The 20197-nt window shown below is 40.5% G+C and overlaps 1 long non-coding RNA gene across 5 annotated transcripts in view; it reads left to right on the top strand.

The window, feature by feature from the left end:
* Positions 1 to 51: 51 nt before the first annotated feature.
* The window catches only part of LOC309633471, a 59045-nt gene continuing 38899 nt past the window's right edge, over positions 52 to 20197 (top strand). For 3 of the 5 annotated variants that reach the window (XR_014247553.1, XR_014247554.1, XR_014247555.1), the window contains exon 1: positions 52 to 686. This is a non-coding gene — a long non-coding RNA (uncharacterized lncRNA). Of the gene's footprint in view, positions 705 to 1437; positions 1614 to 20197 lie in introns of those variants that run through there. The other 2 variants (XR_014247556.1, XR_014247557.1) reach the window with 2 other exon arrangements.

Below are 20197 nucleotides of genomic sequence, written 5' to 3'. Positions count from 1 at the left end.
TAGGTCAAAGCAAGGTGATCTTTGGAAGAGCGAGTGCTCGGGGCCCGCCACTTGTCGCGCCGTCGGCCCTCGCCCTTTCAGACAGTCCGGGAACTGGTTCCCTCCAGCCGCCCTCACCTGTTCTGCCATCCCCTGGAGGCACAATATAGCCAGACAGATTAGACGGGAGAGATTAGATTTTTCGGCGTCAAATGTACATCTAGGCAACAGCCCTAGGACTGGAGCTGGCCGCAGTGGACCTAAGAGTCTGTAGCTGCCCGTCTGCCCTCACCTTTGTAGGAGGGTGGTGCGAGGAGGAAGCGTGGTGATTGTGAGGAAGAGCAGAGGCACGCTGACGAAAAGGGGTGAGAGGATTCAGTAACTTAGAACAATTGGCGAGGTCAGAGAATGCCTAATATTATATCAGTGTTGCTATGAAAACCTGTTTACTTCTACTTTTCGTCCCCGGGATTTGTTTTGTCTGAGTGCAGCTCTCCTCTCGGCGGCGACACTGAGTCAGCTCTGTGCTGGACTTGCCCTCTTGGAAAGATAACCTTGAGACCAGATAGCAACCTTAATTATCCCCACGCACTCACCCACCTTGCCCCCAGAAGACAGACCTGTTCAGGGGGAGCGTGGGGTATAGCAGGCTGACAGCAACTTCATGGGACTCTGAAGGGCACACTGGAAAGCTTCCTAGATTGAAGGTGAGGGGATTTCGTGAGGTAAGCTTGTTTAGAGTTTGGCAAGGGCTTCCAGGTTAATGTCCTGTTAGCCTATCCTGATTTGGTGAGGGCGCTTAAGCCATCTACATCTAACCTTGTTTGTATCTGATCCCTCCGCTTAATTAGTAGACATATTTCTAGGAGCCCTTTGTCATCACTTCCTACCATTCTTTATCATTAACTATTTCGTATATGCTTATGGGAGCAGGAAAAATGTTGGGGCCCTTCATCTGCAATAGAAGCTTTACAACTTTTTATTCTAAAATATTGAGGCAAGGAGATTTTTGTTTTGTTTTGTTTCCAATTCAATTGTGGAAGGAAACAGGATCTAAGATATCTATTAGTATAATTCTTATACCTTTCTTAAGGAGAAAAAGACTGACATTTGCCACTGGCCTCTTGTTTTTGTCTGATAATAATTGACAGCAGTGTTCACTTTTATTGCAAATGAAACTATTCGAGTACATACCTTTTACATTCCTTTAATACCATAGACTTCATCTTTCCAGAGAGAGAGTATGAACTGCCCACTTCAGGTAGGCACATGACTTTGTGGCCTGCTGGACACATGGTCCCACTCGCTGTACTCTAAATAGTGCCTCTGTGACCTGAAACAATCACCACCTTCTTAAAGCTACAGTGTCAATGCATTTTTGCCTTGTATGGAATTTCACATTTGCATATTACCTTCTCTATGAATAATGACAATTTATGCATTCCATTTGTCTTCCAGGCAACTCCAGATTTAAGCCTGTCTTTCCAATTACTATATAATCCAGATGAAAATTTAACAATGGAACATCGTGGACAATTTCAACCCAGTAAAGTAACAGATTATAAGATTTCACTCAATATTTTAATTACACAAGATATGTTTGGACAGTGTTTAATAAAAATAAAAACTATCAACTTCTATTTTATGTCAGGCACTGAGAAAGATAAATTAGGGATTGATGCCAACCTGCAATCTGCCTGTTTTCCTCTCTGATCCTGCTTTAAATGTTGTCCCAGTCCTAAACTCTGGCTTGTGTGTTTTTTTTTTTTTTGGCTTGTGTTTTATTCTTTATGTATTATTTTGCTAGGACTGCTGTAATAAAGTACCACAAACTGAGTGGCTTAAACAACAGAAATTTATGGTCTCACAGTTTGTACTTCTAAAATCAAGATGTCTGTAGGGTCCTGATTCCCCTGTAGGCACTTGAGAAAGATCTGTTCCAAGCCTTTCTCCTGGCTTCTGGTAGTTCCTTGGTTTGTGGCACCATAGCTCCAGTCTTTGCATGGCATTTTCCCTGTGTGCCTGTCTGTGTGTCCAAATGTTCCCTTTTTATAAGGACACCAGTCGTACTGGGTTCGAGGCCCACCCTAACCCAGTATGACCTCATCTTAACCAAATCTCCATTTCCAGATAAGGTCACATTTTGAGGTACTGAGGGTTAGGACTTTAACATGAATTTTGGAGGGGACATAATTCAACTCATACCACTTTAGTTCAGTGTTTCTCCAAGTTTGGTCCACGGACCACATTTATCAAAATAACGTGGATGTTCTTATTAGAAATGAAGGTTCCCAGGCTTCACCCTAAACAAGTGATTCTCAAAGGAGGGGAGTGATTTTTTTTGCCCCCAGGGGACATTTGGCAATGTCTGGAAACAGGACTGGGGAGAGGTGCTACTGGTATTGCTGCTAAACACCCTACAATGCACAGGACAGTCCTCCACAACAAGAAAATGATCCCACCTCCAATGTCAACAGGGCCAAGATTAAGAAACTGTACCCTAGAACTGCTAAATCAGAATCTCTGGAAAAGAGGCCTTGAAACGTACATTTTGACAAGCATCTCAACTACTTTCACCCACACTAAAGTTTGAGAAGCACTGCAGATACAAAAACCTTTTCTAGGCGTATGTGCATGCTCCGTTTTGTTCCAGATATTAGTTACCTCTCTTATTTATTAGCCATGCTAATTATGATAAGATAATCTAATTAAGTATTACAATTTAGCAATTCACACAATTTATATGTCTTCCTGTACTGGAAACTTGTTTCTATTTTAAAATTTCTATACCATATTACGTTATTTTGGGTCAACTGTCTACATCCTCTGGATGCCCTTTGTCTGAGGAAAATTGTTGCCAGTCTCTGGCTTTGGCAAAACAATACTGCACCTCCTCCAACCCACTGGTTTCTCCTGTACTCAGAGTGCCTGCCTCGTCTGGTTCATTTACTTCTCTCGTCCCTTGCAGTCATGCTGCTCTTCTCTCAATTTCTTTCTCTTCTTTACTTCTGGCATTTGGAAATATTTTTAGGGTATATTAGTGGTGCCTTAAAAGCAGAAACAAGAAAATGGTAGAGTCATAAAAGACCCAAGAAGCACAGGGAAAAAATCTTAAAACTTCCGTTAAAATAGGTCATTGGACACTGTTATGTATTTCAGTGTATGACAAATGGAGAACTTGATGCCTCTCTAAAAAATTGTTTTAAATATTCCCTTTTAGAGAGAATCTTCCATTTTCCTGATAAAACTTCCATAGAGAAGAGGCAAGCTGTTCAGAAATATATATATATATATATTTAATCCAGAGATTATAAAATCAGATTATTTTGGTCCTGCATTATCCTTACTGGCTATTACATTATCCAAGCTGACTATTTTACTAATGACCTTTTGCTAGTTTTCTAAAGTCATCACTGCTAAAATTTTTTTTTTTAACATCTTTATTGGAGTATACTGCTAAAATTTTGAGAACAACTCTAGCCTCCTGTTCCAACAACCAGAATCCCCTAATAGTTTCCTTCTCTTTCAACAATTTCTTAGGAATTAAAACTTCTCATGTCATTCAAACATACTTTCTGTGACGTTATATGACCTTTAAGCCAGCTACCTCTTTGTGGCCAGTAATCATATGTTCAGCTCTTGAATTCTAAAATGCAACCTAACCTTTCCAAAAGCCTTCATCCAAAAAGCCTTTTCTTTTTTTTTTTTTTTTGTTAAATCGATTGCTGAGAATAAGCAAGGCATGGAATAAGCAGCCTTTATACTAAGCTGAGTTTTTAATATAAATATTAAAATCAAACGTATAAACCAAAGTGTGGTAACATATAGCACAGTCTGTACAGTTCGATCCTGAAAGAGATCTTTTGTAGTATTTGCATCCAAAATTTGACACCTGATGGAGGAAAGTTACACAATACAGTTCAGCTGGACTAGCCAGCCAACTGTTGCTAGTGTAAACTGATCACTTAACATATGAAGTCAAGAGACTGCTTCAAAAGAATCAGAAAGGATAAAGCAGTGGGGTTGTAACATCAGTTCTCCCTTCTTCTATAATGCTTTCTACTGTCTGAAGGAGACCAGAGTGAAGTACAATGAGAAAATGATGAAATTTTACAAGATTCTTGTGAACTGGGCTTTCGAAACTACTGAAGACGGAAAGTCATAAAATTGTTATCTAAGAATTCCTACCCTGAGAGTAATCCCTCCTGGCCACAATTCTCCAAAATTGGTACCCTAGGGAACAGAATTATCAAGTGAAATGTTATCTTTCCCAGTCATCTCTAATGTCTTACTAGAGAGAAAAATGTGAAAGAAAAACTTTGGTGGTGACATATTCTACCAGTGCCCTTAAAGGTGACTGTGCGTGAGATACCCTTCCTCTTCAAACTTTCTCTCTCTCAGTACCGTGCTCCCACCCATCCTTCAAGACCCAATCAGCACTTTGCCACTTCTAAGAAATGGGCTCAGATAAATGGAAAGAGTGCTGCACTTGGAGGTCTAGGTCCAAATCTTGGCTTTGTTACTTAACTATTTAAGGAAAATCTCTTGTCTTCTTGGTGACTCTGTTTTCTAATATTCAAAATGGGAACTATTAATAATACTTGCCTCACAGAATTCTATACTTAGCACATGGTGGGCAATGAGTAAATATTTCTTTACTTAAAAGCCTCCTCCAGGGGCTTCCCTGGTGGCGCAGTGGTTGAGAATCCGCCTGCCGATGCAGAGGACACGGGTTCGAGCCCTGGTCTGGGAGGATCCCACATGCCGCGGAGCGACTGGGCCCGTGAGCCACAATTGCTGAGCCTGCGCGTCTGGAGCCTGTGCTCCGCAACAAGAGAGGCCGCGATAGTGAGAGGCCCGCGCACCGCGATGAAGAGTGGCCCCCACTTGCCCCAACCAGAGAAAGCCCTCTCACAGAAACGAAGACCCAACACAGCCAAAAATAAATAAATAAATAAATAAAAAACTTAAAAAAAAAAAAAAAAAGCCTCCTCCAATTACTCCAGCATACATGACTTTTCTCCCATCTCCCTGAACCCTGGCACATCACTTATAAAATTCATTTGTCACTTAATCTACCTTGGGGTACTTTTATGCTCGCAGGGTTAAGAGATGAGTGGTTTGAAGCATAGCCGCAACCCAGGCTCTTAAGCAGGTTGTTCCTCTGCCCTCAGACACCTTGAAGTGTTGGATGAACGAATGTCTAAACCACATGTGCCTCTCGTGCCTCTTTCTGTCAGACTGATGTTTCCAAATAGTGAAGATAAGTGCTAGAGGAAGCTGGAATGATAGAGGACTAGGGAAATAAGGACGGAAGTGGTTATTGAGGCATATCACGAACCAGAGGGAATAAAGGCACCTCAAATGGCAGAACAAGGATGTCGGATCTCCTTGGCTGAGTTCCTTTCTCTTTCTCAAAGTGGTCTCCAATGTGCTGAAGGGGATGTAGGATTCTCAACTCCATCTTCCCTTCACCTAGGGAGGTGTGTATACAAACATCCTAAATACTGCTTCCTGTGTCTCTTCCAAGTGGAAAAGTGTCATTATGTAGCTGTTTCTCAGATTTTTTACATAAAATTATTCTTTGCCATAACAAAATAAATCCTGATTTTTTGCTCCCTATTTCCCAGAAAATTAGGAGAAGCCTATGATCTGAAACGCGGTGGGGGTCAAGGTTCTTCCCTGTGTGTATCTATGCCGGGACGCAAGATCTGGCCCTAGCAAATCTCAGTGTTCAAGTTCCTTTTCAGCCACACTGAACCTCTCCTTTCCTTAATACACCATGCCCTTTGGGTGTACCATGGCACTGACTGAAGCACCCTTTACCTGGTTAATTTCTACTCATCCTCCAAACCTCAGTGTAGAACTGTAGAAAACTCAGTTATTCCATGCAGCCTTCCTGGATGGGCCTAGGCTGGGCCACTGTCCCTCCTATGAACTCACACGATATCCTGGGACATCTCCCTTCTTTGTAGCGGTAATCACACAGTAATGAAAGTACCACTTGTAGGCACCCCATCTGTATACTATGCTTTGGGAGGACAGATGCCATCCTGTTCATCGTCACATCTTCAGTACCTACCCTGGGCCAGGCGCGTAGAGATCCTCAAAACACATCACTACAACAAACAAAGCAGGGAATGGTATGCATTATTGTTATTGCCTTGAGCTTTGAAGCCATGAAAATGTACAAGAAGTGACTTTTGCCTGAATTTTTGTAGTGTGATGATCAATTCGTTTTAGCTTTAAAATTCTAACCTAAAATAATACGCGATGTTCACAAAGCTTGTAGTCAAGAAAGTACCATGTAGGTACTTCTCTGTCACTTTTCAGAAAAATGCATCAGTGAGGCCACTGCAAGCCTTTGATGTGACTCTGTTTACCTACATGTTATGGCCCACATGTCAACATTAGTCACCAAACAGCAAGTCAAGCACACAAATTCTTAACAGATTGAGTCATTTCATTTTCTGGAAGGTAATGGGTCCACAAGTTTGATATCAGTCGAGGGAGGTCTCATTTTTCTAATGTGGCACATACGAGAAGCCTCTCCTACTCTGCAGAGCCTGTTTCTGGGTTTCTTAAGCTCCTCCATTATATCACAAGCTTCTTGCATGTCTTCTCCAGATTTTAACAGCCACAGTGCCAAGCATGTTGCCGAGCACATAGCAGATGCTTGAGGGAATTACGGAATAGCAATTTTGACTGTTATAGGGGCATATAGTCACTTCTGATGTTATTTTATTCACCTCTCACAACAGCCTCAAGAAGATATATTATCATTCTTATCTTATGGGTAAGGAAATGGGAATTTAGAGATGTTGGGTTGCTTGCCTGAAGTCATGTTACTTGGATGTCGGTGCCAGGAGTTCAATCCAAGAGAATCTGATCTGAAGCCCACCCCTGTTCTACCACCACACCCTGCCTTTCAGTACATGTTTACTAAATTGATTTATTACTAATTTCCATAGGAGACAAATGAGTCAGCGAGCACAACTAATTCATCTAGGGGAAGGGTCAACAGAGAGGATATTGTTAGGTTATATAACTGAACTTTTGTCTTTGGTGTTAGAGGAATTAGCCACTAAGAATAATCAGAAGCACAATATAACCAGTACATAGAGCTGCAAACACACCAATTTGGCAGGCAGACCTAAGAAACTGAGTAACACTTCTTGATAAACAGCATTAACCTAACTCCGTGAACAGGTCTCTAAGAGAAACAAGGGGAGGCAAACATGGCTGGTTGCCTATGTTGTCCATCCGTTCTCCTTTTCCTCCTTAGAAACACGGTGCTAAAGGCCACAGTTCCTAGTCTCCCTTGCAGCTAGTTATGGCAAACTGAAATGTGAGGACTTCATAAAAGTGCTCTTCAAAGGAGAAAGGAGTACCTTTCTGCCTTTCCTTTTCCTGCTGGCTGGGATGCAGATGTGATGGTTGAAGTCAAGTAGCCATTTTGGATCAGTCGAGGATGACCAGGGCAGTGTGCCATAGGAAGAGTCTAGCTTCTGATGACCTTTGAGCTGCCATCCTGCTCTGGTCTGCCAAACTCTAGAATTACTCTGTGTGAAAGAATAACAGACTTTCATCTTGTTTAAGCCAAAAGTGGAAGTGGAAATAGCCAGTTTAGTGATTTCCATCATTTGCAACAATGTCCCTCCTGCGTGTTATTCTGTTTCTGTCCAATTTATTTCATTTTACAATACTGCAGATGTTTATATTTCCTGGAACCTACACTGCACATTTGAAACTAGCAAGCAGCAAACATCATTTCTATGTCATAGACTGTTTGGTTATTGATCCTATCTAACAAGTTCACAGTAAGTCCTTTGTAGGTGACTCTGATTAAAGGTCAGGAGGCCACATGTAAACTCTACAAATAACCTCAAGTTTTGAATTATACAATTTAGAGGTTTAGGCCCTACCTCAGCTTTCTCTTATCTGACCATTGATCTAATGCCGCATCATTTTTATTCTCCCAAATGGCATATTAGCCTACTTGATGGTTAACTGCAAATGTTTATTGAGTTTACACATAATAAAGTGTAAAACATGTGCTGTATACAGTGAGTTCACTGAAGGATTGTAAAGGTTTTGATTCTTTAATAAAGTAATCAGTTTACTGAATGGGGGTAAACTCTGTGGGGTTATAAATAGGGAACGGGTTTATTTTTCTCTAACCTTCAAACATGGATTCTCTCATTATAGGTAACCCTTCAGATAGATCCTATAATTTTTTAGTCACTTTTTAGTATTTAAGACTTACTTTCAGGTATTAAAAGACAAATACATTTCAGTCTAAATCAAAACCTTACATTGAATTCTCTAATCCAATTACATCTAATCTCACATGTAATTCAAAGTTTCCCCTGGCCTTCCCCACCCCCAGCCCAGGCCTGATCCAAGGCTCAGGCACCCACAGTGGGCATGAGGAGGGGGGTGTGATCTTTTTCTCACTCTGCCTTTACTCTCTACCCATTGCGTAGAGAGTAATCTCTGCCCATTCTAATCTCTGCCCTTTTTTCCTGTCGTGTGCCCTCTTGCTCAATTCTCTCCAGTCCCATTGGCCTCCTTTGCATCCCAGAACATATTCAACATGTTTCTGCCAAGGGCCCTTGAGTTTCCTGTTTCTCTTCTTCTCTCTTCCACCAGCCATCTGCATGGCTTGCTCCCTCACTTTTAGGCCTCTGCTCAAATGTCCCCTTATCAGTGAGGCTTCCCTGACTACTCTATCTCAAGTGACACACACCCACACCCATCACTTCCTTACTCTGCTTTATGTTTCTCATCTCACCATCTGATAAATTACACTTCTGCTGGGAAGCGAGGCACCTGTCTCCCCTCCTGCTGTCTTTATGAGGCAGGTCAAGAGGTAGCGTACCTTTCTCTCTTTGTGAGAAGAGGAGGAAGAAAAGCCAAAACGCTCTCTACTCCTTTGAATTCCTGTTCTCCTTGACTTTCTTCAACCAACTTTCACAATTCGGTCTTGTCATATAGAAGCTGGACGTGGGAGTTTCATAGATACTGGGCTGATCTGTCTTCTTTTACTAAGTCTGCCATGGATGTGTCAGGCACTCTCTTTAGAACATGGGGGCAATTGTCTCTTATTATTCTCAGCTTTGGGACTTCAGCTCAAATATAGAGATGAAAAGTAAAACTTCATTCAACATGCTGTTAAACAAGAACATTCTCACAATCTAGTGTGTTCTAAATGACACAAAGAGAACATTTGAATTTGAGGTAACCCTTGTGATATAAGCAAGTGGCTCCCTGGATTCAGGATGTCCAGTTTTTAGGAAATAGGAACCTAGGCATTTACACAGTTCAAAAGCAATTAAAACTGGTTATGCAGTGATACTGCCACTAGATCCAGCCATGCTAAAGTCAATGCCTGGACTTTTTACATGAATCAATTAATTTCTCTTTTTTTCTTAAGCCAGGTGACTTGGCTTTTCATCACTTGCCACCCGACAGTCCTGGCTGTCCCCATGCCATTTCTTGACTTAAACTGCTGCCTGCGTATTGTCACCAGAGTTGCTACATTCCTGGCATATTTTCTCAAGTTGGACTTTTCCCAGGGAGTGCTGATAATTGAAAGGATTTATTAATGTCCCACTCTGGAATTCTTCTGGCCACAGAGCACAATAGAAGAAATAGTGTTAGTAATTGTTTTGACAAATTCAGTAACGCTATGTTTGCATGCATAGTTGTGTTTGCGGTTCTGAATTATATCCCTCTACATATGGCTGAAGAAAATATTTTCTTATTCATTTTCCATAATAATCCAACAAAGTAGACTCATGTTCTTGGTAATCATCATTTGCATTAGTTAGTCTTTAGATAAAGCATACAAATATCTTTAGGGTATTAATCTTTTATATTCAAATATGAGTTATATACCTAACTCCAAAGGTACTATAATCCTTTAAGGAACTTAAAGTCCTTTAACATTCATTCATTCTCCCTAATGCCTGAGACATATTCCTCTAATAAAGAGATTTATAAAGTAATATATAATCCAGTCAACGTGGTTTACATCTTTGAGAATTTTTAGCAATGTTACTGTTGGGAGAATTAATCTTCTGGAAGAAATCTGAAATTATTGCTAATTTCAGATTTTAGCCATAATTCAGAGTGTGATAAAAACCAGGGTGGGATTTTATACACCCACCAAAGTTCTAACTTTAATTTCCTGTTTTTACTCTGAAAAGAAAATGTTTATGGGAAGAAGTACCAAACATTGAGAGGAAATTTGAAATCAAATTCATTATAGATTCACCCCAAAGAAAGAACTTTGAGCTCCAGATAACATAAAATACCACACGGGGTCTAGTTTTGGATTCCTCCTTCTGATAGGGATGTGGAGATAATAGAGAGATTCCTAAGAAAAACAGGAAAAGATTGTGGGGTAGGATTGGTAAAGTAAGATCCAGTGGTTCTTTACTGAAAAAGAAAAGCTGATCTCAAATTCTTATGTCTGCTTTTTTATAAATTAATTCATTAAACAAATGTTTATTACATGTTTACTGTATACCAGGTGCTATGGTGAGTTTTCATCCTATAGAGTAGGAGACAGACAATGAAATAAGTGACTATAATCACTGTAATAATGCTGAGGGAGTGAGGGAGCTTCCAAGCCCTATGGGAGTCTGGAAGAACAGCAGGTGAGCCTGTGAAGGCGGCGATCAGAGAAACCTCATGAGGTGCGGTTTGACCTGAGACTTGAAGGATGGGTATGAGTTTTCCTGGTGGATAGGGAAGGGCATTTTTAAAAGCATATGCAAAATAAAAAGTGTGTCTGAGGATTCCCGGGTAGATTATGATAGGGAGGGAGTAAGACGGGAGAAGACTGGACAACGAAATGAAGGTGGGAAGAGAAGCAGTTACCTTACTCCTTATTCTTTAGAGTTTGGAATTGTCTTAAAGGCGATGGGGAGTGGCCGAAGGATATTAATCTAGGGAGGAACATTATCATATTTGCATTAAAAAAAGTTTTGTGGAGTGTTTGCATAAGGAGAAAGCTAATGAGTTCCCCATATCCACGAGAGAGAGAATAAGAAGGAAAAAGATGAGATAAAAGGATTGAATCATTGCAAGAGAGAGTTCGATAAGACAAAGAACTTGACCCTGTGGATGGTTAGACAGAGGTTGTGAAGACCTGAAGATGTTTTATAAAGGATGGTCATCTTTCACATTTTAAAATATGTGTCTGGTTTGAGGCAAGAGGTTACATATGCTGAGATTTCCTAAAGTGTGTTCTTTAGAAGAGTTGTTAATAGATGTTCCTTGAACAGAAAACAAAATTTTACTGCTTTCCAAAAGTTTGGCTTGGGCGCGCTGGAGAGGCCTATCTATTTGCTGTAGGACTTTTTACAGCCTTTAACATGCTAATGTGCCTTGTAAATCTTTGAGTGGGACATTGGATTCAGGGTTTCCAAACTTAGTTTATCACAGGACCCCTATGGTCTTCTGTTCTAAAGGGAACACTTGGTAAAATAATGAACCAGATATATTTGATTCTTTTACCAACTCTAAGATTTTTCCCTTAGGTTCTGAAATCCTAAAAAGTATTTAAGACTTGGAATTACTTTTCCAGAGTGTTTATCCATTACAAGTCCGTGATCTTAGATCTTACAGTTCTCAAGCAAGTCTGTCAAAATTTAATAATAACTAGGCAATGACTACTTTTTAGATTCCTTATTTTTAGGATATAATCGGATAAAATATGAACATATGTGCTGGCCTTAAACTCAAATCAAACTAGAATCCTAAAGGCCAACTTTATTATTATTATTTTTTTTGACTGCACAGAATGAGGGATCTTAGTTCCCCGACCAGGAATCGAACCCATGCCCCCTGCAGTGGAAGCACAGAGTCTTAACCACGGGACCGCCAGGTAAGTCCCCTCCTAAGGGTCAACTTAGTAGACAATTCAGGAAACCAAAGGTATACTCATTTCAAAAAATTAAAAGAAAACAGGGAATAGATAAGCTGTCCCTCATCCTTCCACATAAAGATATTTCCTGACAACAATTCAAAACTCAGAGAGGGAGTTAGAATTCTAATGTATAGTTTTAACAGAGAGATGGAATTTTGGAGTCATCTAAAGAACGTCACCTTTGGGAATGTGACATTAGGTTGCCGGGCATAAGACTTGGGACGTTCCAAAAAACCTCTCAAAAATAGATTTTCTAGTGATTTAATGTAACCCTCGAATTGCAAATAGACTTCAATTTAGATGTCAATTCCAATTAGTTGGCAGTGTTGCTTGAAGTATTAGGTTGTGAAGAGTTGAGAGTCTCCATGCACTGGAACAAGGATGGAGACTGATGAGCAGTATTTGCCATGTGTGGGGAAAGAGAGAGTGAATCTCCCCATCCTTGCAGTTGCCATCTACTTTTGAAGTCATACTTGGAGGTATGTTAGGTCATAAGGTGTGCTGGTAAGCTGGATTGGATGAGAAACAACTATCTGAGAAATATAGGCTACTTAAAAATGATTCAGAAGATCTTATCATTCACTCTTAAGATGATTCCTAATTATTTGTTTTTGTTTTGCTCTTTTGAGATATTGTTTAATTATTTTTTCTCTCAATATCACTTGTATGTAGGAAAACTATTCATTTTTATAAAAGATTTTTTTTAACCAGCAAAAAAAAAAAGAGAAGATCTTGTCAGGTCATTCAATGTATGTAACCCCAGAGGTCTGGAAGAAGCTGGTGTCCAAGAGAACCATATTACATTGATGTAGGTTAAAAATGTGAACTCTGCAGAAATGTGGTACAACAATGGACCCCATAGAAAGGGGTCCTTGACAAGGAAGTTTACAAGTCTCTTTCACCACGTGATGTGTAAGTCTTCAAATTTAGTATAGTGTCTATATGCAAATTTCTGTTGGAGGCTGTATGGTTGGTCTTTTCTGTGAGTGCATCGAGTTTGTGTTCATTATTCTGTTTTGCCAAGCAGGACTGTAAATCCTTAATGAAATTCTTAATATAAAGAGTAAAGGATTTTCTTTCCTTTAGCAAATGGGGCCTCTGTTACCCACAGGTATCCCACAGTCCCTGCAATGGGTGACACTGTCAAAGGGAAGGATATTTCACTGGGAATAAAGAAGGAAAAGAGTAGTATGTCCTTGTTGATTACACAGTCCAGACAAATCCTAGCCACCATCTCCTGCAGGGGCGGGGCGCTTGCCCTGTTGGCAGACAAGCTGCTACCCAAGTGGAGTGATGCACCCCTTCACACCCAGCTTCCTGCCCAAATCGGAGCCAATTCTGTTTCTTACCCAAATGACATAAAAAACAACTTGAGGAAAATATAAAGAAAGTTATGCCCTTTTGAGACAGTTTATTTCCAGTAGTGTCTAGTCTGTGGCTAAAATTCTGGACTTGAAATTAGGAGAGCTGAGTACAGACTAGGCAAAGACAGAAATGGAAAGTTCTCTGTGCCCTTCCCAGCTTGAACAGGCACTACTTCAGAAACTTTGACAATTCACCTTCCCTGGGTCTCAGTGTCCTCATATTTTTCTTTTTTTTTTTTTAATTTTACTTATTTTATTTTTATTTTTGGCTGCGTTGGGTCTTCGTTTCTGTGCGAGGGCTTTCTCTAGTTGCGGCAAGTGGGGGCCACTCTTCATCGCGGTGCGCAGGCCTCTCACTATCGCGGCCTCTCTTGTTGCGGAGCACAGGCTCCAGACGCGCAGGCTCAGTAGTTGTGGCTCACGGGCCTAGTTGCTCCGCGGCATGTGGGATCCTCCCAGACCAGGGCTCGAACCCGTGTCCCCTGCATCGGCAGGCAGATTCTCAACCACTGCGCCACCAGGGAAGCCCAGTGTCCTCCTATTTTTAACTGGGATGAGAGGAAGGCTGGAGGTGGCGACAGTGAAGAAAGGGATTTCATATTTCATAAATTCTAGATAATTTATCTAAAGAATTCCCTGCTTTCCCCAGACAACACCCAATGGGCTCATGAGACCAGCAGTGAGATGATCATCCCACAAACTGGATGAAATAGAGAGACACCACCCCCCGCCCGAATCCCCTCACAACTGCTGCAGGAAGTCCCCAAGGTTTGTCAAACAAGTGATTTGGAATTTCTGTGGGCTCTCTGGCTGCCTCGTGGTTTCAGATATTGCCAGTGCCCTGAGGCTCCTGAGATGCGCACCGTCATGAGGGTCGTACCTCACTCCTCACTGTGTCATAGTCTACCTTACAACAGTGCCCACTGAGGTCTGGGTAATGTGGCCCCAGGTTACTGTTTACCGGTACTACTGCGGGTGTCCTTTCCTGAGGATGGACAAAAACTTCTGAGGATCAGGCTGGAAAAAATCCAACTGCATTCAAAATCACCTTTTCTGTCAGAAGACCTGTTTCTAAGCATGGGTATAGACTGGCACAGAACTTCTTTCCTTAAGTTCCTTGGATCACGGGCCTTCAAACTTTCTGCTCTCAGAAGCTTTAAAAGACTTTTTGTAAAACTCTGTATCTCTTTATGCATTATCAAGTCAACATCTGAACATGTTGTACAAAGAATCTATTTTATAACAACATCTTCATTCTTTAAATACTTTTCCTCGAAATCTTGGAGTTGCAGGTTTGCCTCATTCAGGTCAGACGTTATTCATTATAAAATGAGAGAGCAAAATATCTGGCCAAAGTAGAATGACTCTTTTTTTGGCCAGGAGAAGGCTGACTTCATTCTTATCTTTTTTATTGCAAGTAAGTGTGGTTAAATGCATGTCTGTGCAATGTTACTCCTTAATTCAAGTTGAAATTAAGTTGAGAGAGAGAAGGCTTGGAGCTTTCTGGTGTCTTTCTTTGCTTTGCTCTCCCTCTCTCTCCAGAAATCTCCTCAGGAAATCTCCATTCCCTCATGGTCCTTCAGTTTGTGGCCTGGAGTTGTTTACCCCTGGAGCAAACACACAAATGTTATATGCCCAGTGGGGCTTTGCTTTCACTTTCTTTTGTAAAGTGGTTGCAGGGCCTCTGGTTGGGAAAGGGGATGTGGGAAAAGGAACCATGGGCCACGCCACCACAGTGTTCTCTTCAGTAAACCAGTGTCATGAGAGGACACATGGGAGTTCAGGATTTGAACACTGATTCTGTTCAAACAATCCCTGCCTGTGAAACCCTCCAAAGTATGTGTGTGTGTGTGTGTGTGTGTGTGTGTATCTGTCCACACATACCCCAGTTAAGTTATGGGCACCCCAGTTTGAAGACCACTGCCTTATTCACCCCAGTTAGTAGGTCTGATTGCTCTTTTTAACTTAGGTCTGCAAATATGAATATTGAATATTTGCAATGTACCAGTCAACTTAGCTACCTAAGTTTATCTTCCTGAAGATCTTGTTACAGATAATTAACTGTGCCATCCAAAGTCACATAGCAAAAGACTCAGGAACCAGAGTGAGGTTCTCTTAGTGTTTTTTTTTTTTCCCCCTACCACAAAGGCATTCTTAGTTGTACAAGACTTGGTCAGCTGAGTATGTGAATTAAGGGAAGGATTGAAAAGGAAACCTCAGCCTTTATAAACTATTTCTGATTATTTTCCTCATCTTCCGTCAACCCCACATAATATCTCATCACTTTGGCCTGCCTTCAGCAAGATTCCTGAACCCTTCATGTTTCCTCTTAGTACCTTTCCATTCACCAATCCTCCCCTGCTCCCCACTCCCACCCCCTACTCTGCTCCTTGGCTTTTCCTGTGTTGGGAGCCCATCTCTCTTCCCTACTAAAAAAACCCCATTGTAGTAGCCCACCTTGAATAAAGTCTTCCTTACTGTCTTTAACAAGTATCATGAATAATTTTTTCTTTAACATTCCAGTAGGGCTTTAGATAACCTTGTGAAGCAGTTTGATTTACTTAGAGAAATCTGCATAATATTATATTAATTAGATATGATAACTCATAAAACAGTGACTTGTTAATTCATAGAACAATTTTCTAATGTCTTTTTGAAATTTACTATGTAGTAGAATAAAAGATTTGACAGCTCTTAAATAGCTTTTATTGAAAAAAAGATAAATTGTATCCGAATTACTCCTAAATATTATAAAAATCATTTCCCTTTAAAAATAACTGGCCAAGAGTCCAGAAAAACTCTTCGTTTTAGAGACTCTCCCTACCTTTTGCTTTTCTTTTCTCTTATATCAGTCATTTTATTTGTTTATCGTGGACAGTAAGAAATCAGTTTTTACTTTGAAATTAAAGACACTCATTTTTGTCTTTAAATTTTTTTAACTATATTGCTTATTTTTTTGATAATGTCTTAGGCTAACTTGGCAATTTCTAGAGTTTTATTAATTGAAAATTATTAGAGTCACTGCCTCTATCCTGTTGGGTATAAAAGGAATAGTATCTAATTATACTCTAATTTCCCACTTGTTTTTTACTTTTAATTGTTTATTTTTTCCCACTCAAAAATTGAGATATAACTCACATAGGCTTAACCCTTTTAAAGTGTACAATTCAGTAGTTTTTAGTATACCAACTTTCTTCTTAGATAGCATCTAGGGTCACCTTTTTAAAGGGCAGATTTCTACACTGTAGTTCTTCCAGTTTACAAGTGAATGGCTTTTCTGTTCTTGAAGCACAGAGCCCAGTACAGTGCCTGGCAATTTATTGGTCCTCAACAGACATTTATTGAGTGAATGAAAGAATTGAAATGTCTGCCTTTGGTTACTGAACTGCTCTTGAACAAGCTTAGAAATGAAAAGCTTTGAAGGATTTCAGCATCCCCTTGAACATAATGATTGGCTGCTGCGGATTCTTCATCTTGCCCCCTTTTTGTCAACCACACTGGCAAACAGAGCACAGACTAAGATTACTACCCTCACTCAAGTTACATTCAAAGCTGGGTGTTGAAAATGTCCTATAGTTAAATGGCACGGATGTCACTCATGTTTCTTTAGTCATATTTCTATTATACATCTCTTTACAGGCTTTAAAGAATTTATTTGCTGTTAAAGATATATCTGATCATGGAACTTGAGCCTGAAGAAAAACCAAGCAACTTTCAGTGTAGGGTCTACCAATCCACTTGGAGAATGTATATGTGCATATGCAGTTGCTTGCTCCTTCCTCTCCCGGGAGGCCTCTCGAGTCAGAGCCCTGGGACAATGGGGTCTTCAGTGTTTGCTGAAGATAGATCAAGGCCTATGGAATTCAGTTTATAGTGTATAATGCATGAGGAATACAGCTGCCCTGAAAGAAGAAAATATTTTGTATTTTGAAATAGTTTTGATATGTTGGATTTATTTATTTATTTATTTATTTATGGCTGCGTTGGGTCTTCGCTGCTGCGCACGAGCTTTCTCTAGTTGCGGCGAGCTGGGGCTACTCTTCATTGCGGTGTGCAGGCTTCTCATTGAGGTGGCTTCTCTTGTTGCGGAGCATGGGCTCTAAGCTCGCGGGCTTCAGTAGTTTCGTGGCATGCGGGCTCAGTAGTTGTGGCTCGCGGGCTTAGTTGCTCCGCGGCATGTGGGATCTTCCCAGATCAGGGCTCGAACCTATGTCCCCTGCATTGGCAGGCAGATTCTTAACCACTGTGCCACCACGGAAGTCCCTGTTGGATTTATTTTTATTTTGTTTTCATCAGCTTATTTTTAAAGCCAAATCATATCTATACTGAAAATTTGTGTGGTTTAAAAAATGTTTCCTGAAGGAAAGCTATATCTACTATCAATAGGGACTTTCCGTTTTCATTTTCATGTCAAGTTCAACATAGTAAACAAGTTCTACTGAAGCGAAGATGCACATAGAACTTTCCTCTTACAGATAAGTACCTTTAGGACAGCCTAGCAGTGTGTTAGCTCTTCACTCCCTCTCCAGGGGTAAGTGTTCTGTGAGCTACTGCAGCCCCCAGCTGAGCCACAGCAGAAGTTGGGGTCCCTCATGAATCAAAGCACACAGGTATAATCCTGACCCTGAGGGAGCAGTACCTCTATAGGAAATCATTATGCTTCTAATCAATTCAAATTAATTGATTCAATTTTACAGTTTAAAATTTGCATTTATACTAGTCAAGCAAAGGATCCTTTATGAAACACTAATTTTAGGGCTTCCTCACCTCTTGCCTGGATTGTTGCCATTGTGGCCTAACTGGTGTATCTGCCTCTTTTCTCAGGGCAGTTGAATACTGATTAGAATTGCCAGATAAAATACAGAATGCCAAATTAAATGTAAATTCCAGAAAAACAAAAGAAATTGTTAGTATAAATTTGTCCCAAAATATTTAGTATATTTTGCCCCCAAATATTACATAGGATGACTGTAATATATGATGGAATGACTTATCATGCAATCTTTAAAAAATTCTTTCCATCTATCAGTGCTGACCACTCCCAAATCTCAGTACCCAGCCTCATCATGGGCTCTAAACCAGCAGTTCCCAACCTTTTTGGCCCCAGGGACCGGTTTCGTGGAAGACAATTTTTCCATGGATGGTGGGTGAGGCATGGCTCAGGCAGTAATGCGAGCGATGGGGAGCGGCAAATGAAGCTTCGCTCACCCGCTGCTCACCTCCTACTGTGCAGCCGATTCCTAACAAGCCGGGGACTGGTACCGGTCCGTGGCCTGGGGGTTGGGGACCCCTGCTCTAAACTGAGTATCTTCATTGTGATGGCTTGCAGACACGTTGAAATCTAAACTCATTATCTTCCCTATCCATGTTCTCAATTTCAACAGTGTTGCCACCATCCATCCAGTTCCTGAACTGCCCTGGACCATTCCCTTTGCTCCAGCCACACTGGCCTCCTGGTTATTCCTCTAGGTTGGCCAAGTTCCCTCCTACCTCAGGACCTTTGCACTTGCTAGTTTCTGTACCTGGAACACCTCCCACCTCCAATATTTACATGGCACTCTCATTTCTACCGGTTTTATCAAATGACACCTTATCAGTGAGACCTTCTCTGATCACCTTATTTAAAATTGCATCCCCAACTCTGACGCTCCTTATTTTCTTCTCTGCTTTATATTAATTAATTTTGCTTATTTATATTCCTTATTGTCTATCTCTCTCTACTAGGAGGTAAGCTTTTTATGATAGGGATTTTTTTCACTGCTAAATTCCCAGCACCTGCAATAGTGCTTGGTTTGTAGTAGGTGCTCAATAAATTTATTTGCTAAATAAATGAATAAGTCAATACGTGCATCTGTATATCCACTTTCAAATCTCATTGTCTTCTTACAGGAGAAGATGCCTGTTCTGTGCATCAATGTACCCACCTTATTGCCTGGCACGTAGTAGAGATTCAAAAAGTGATTTTTTAAAATTAAGTTCATTTAAGTTGGGAGTGGTAACAATGGAGAGGAAATAGTGTGTGTCACTTTAAGAATACTTATGTTTTTATTCATTGTGTTTATAACCCTGACATTACTACTCTGTACACAATTCTTAAAAGAGAAAACTACCAGTCATTGTATTCACTTGTTTACTGGAACAAATGTTTGGCTTACACTGTTTGTAAACACTAAAAAATTGGAGGGACATATTATATGGGAGCATTGTGGGAAAAGAATTTTTTTCGTTTCAAAGTACTGACACTTTCCCGCACACAGTTCCCATTTTTGCTTTAATCATAATCAAATAGAATATAGGTCCACAGCTCTTTATTGAAAACCTTTAGGACAAGCTGGGTTCAGGATTCAGACTTTTCACCCCAGGTTTTAGAAGTTAGAATGTGCTTCCTTATTCATTACATAGTCAGCAGTCTCGGGCAGACTTGACCAACCACGTCAATACTTCTGCAGAGAGAAGTCTGAATAGTCACGCTGGGTAGGATACGGACAATGAACAGCCCACATAGGTTCCATTCAGGTTTTTCCACAAAAATGAGTTTGACGCCAGAAGCATGGGAAAAGTTGGTTTTCAGAGATTTTGAGTTGTTCTCCTTGCCTGGGGGTGTTATTGTTGCTGGGTGGTGACACTCAAGTGCTGCATGACCCAGAAGGCTTTTGACTTCAGGAAAGTTCCTGTTCCTGTTCGGAGTTCCAACCCCAATGATAGAACAAATGATACATGATTCTGATTGAATGACAACTCAGTGTCACCCAATAAATCGATCATTTAATTTTGAATGATTTAATCTAAAAATATAAATAATTCAAGCAAATAGATGCAAGAAGGAAAATGTCCTTTTCTATTCAATATCCCAGAACCATGAATGAAAGAACATGGTCACATCATTAGTTGTGCAGAAATCAGGGTTTTCATTTAT

Source organism: Balaenoptera borealis (assembly GCF_965194805.1).
Source record: "Balaenoptera borealis genome assembly, chromosome: 1".
In the NCBI taxonomy this organism is placed as follows: domain Eukaryota; kingdom Metazoa; phylum Chordata; class Mammalia; order Artiodactyla; family Balaenopteridae; genus Balaenoptera; species Balaenoptera borealis.
The sequence above is the reverse complement of the archived record's forward strand: the minus strand, read 5'-3'. Positions and strand labels throughout refer to the sequence as shown.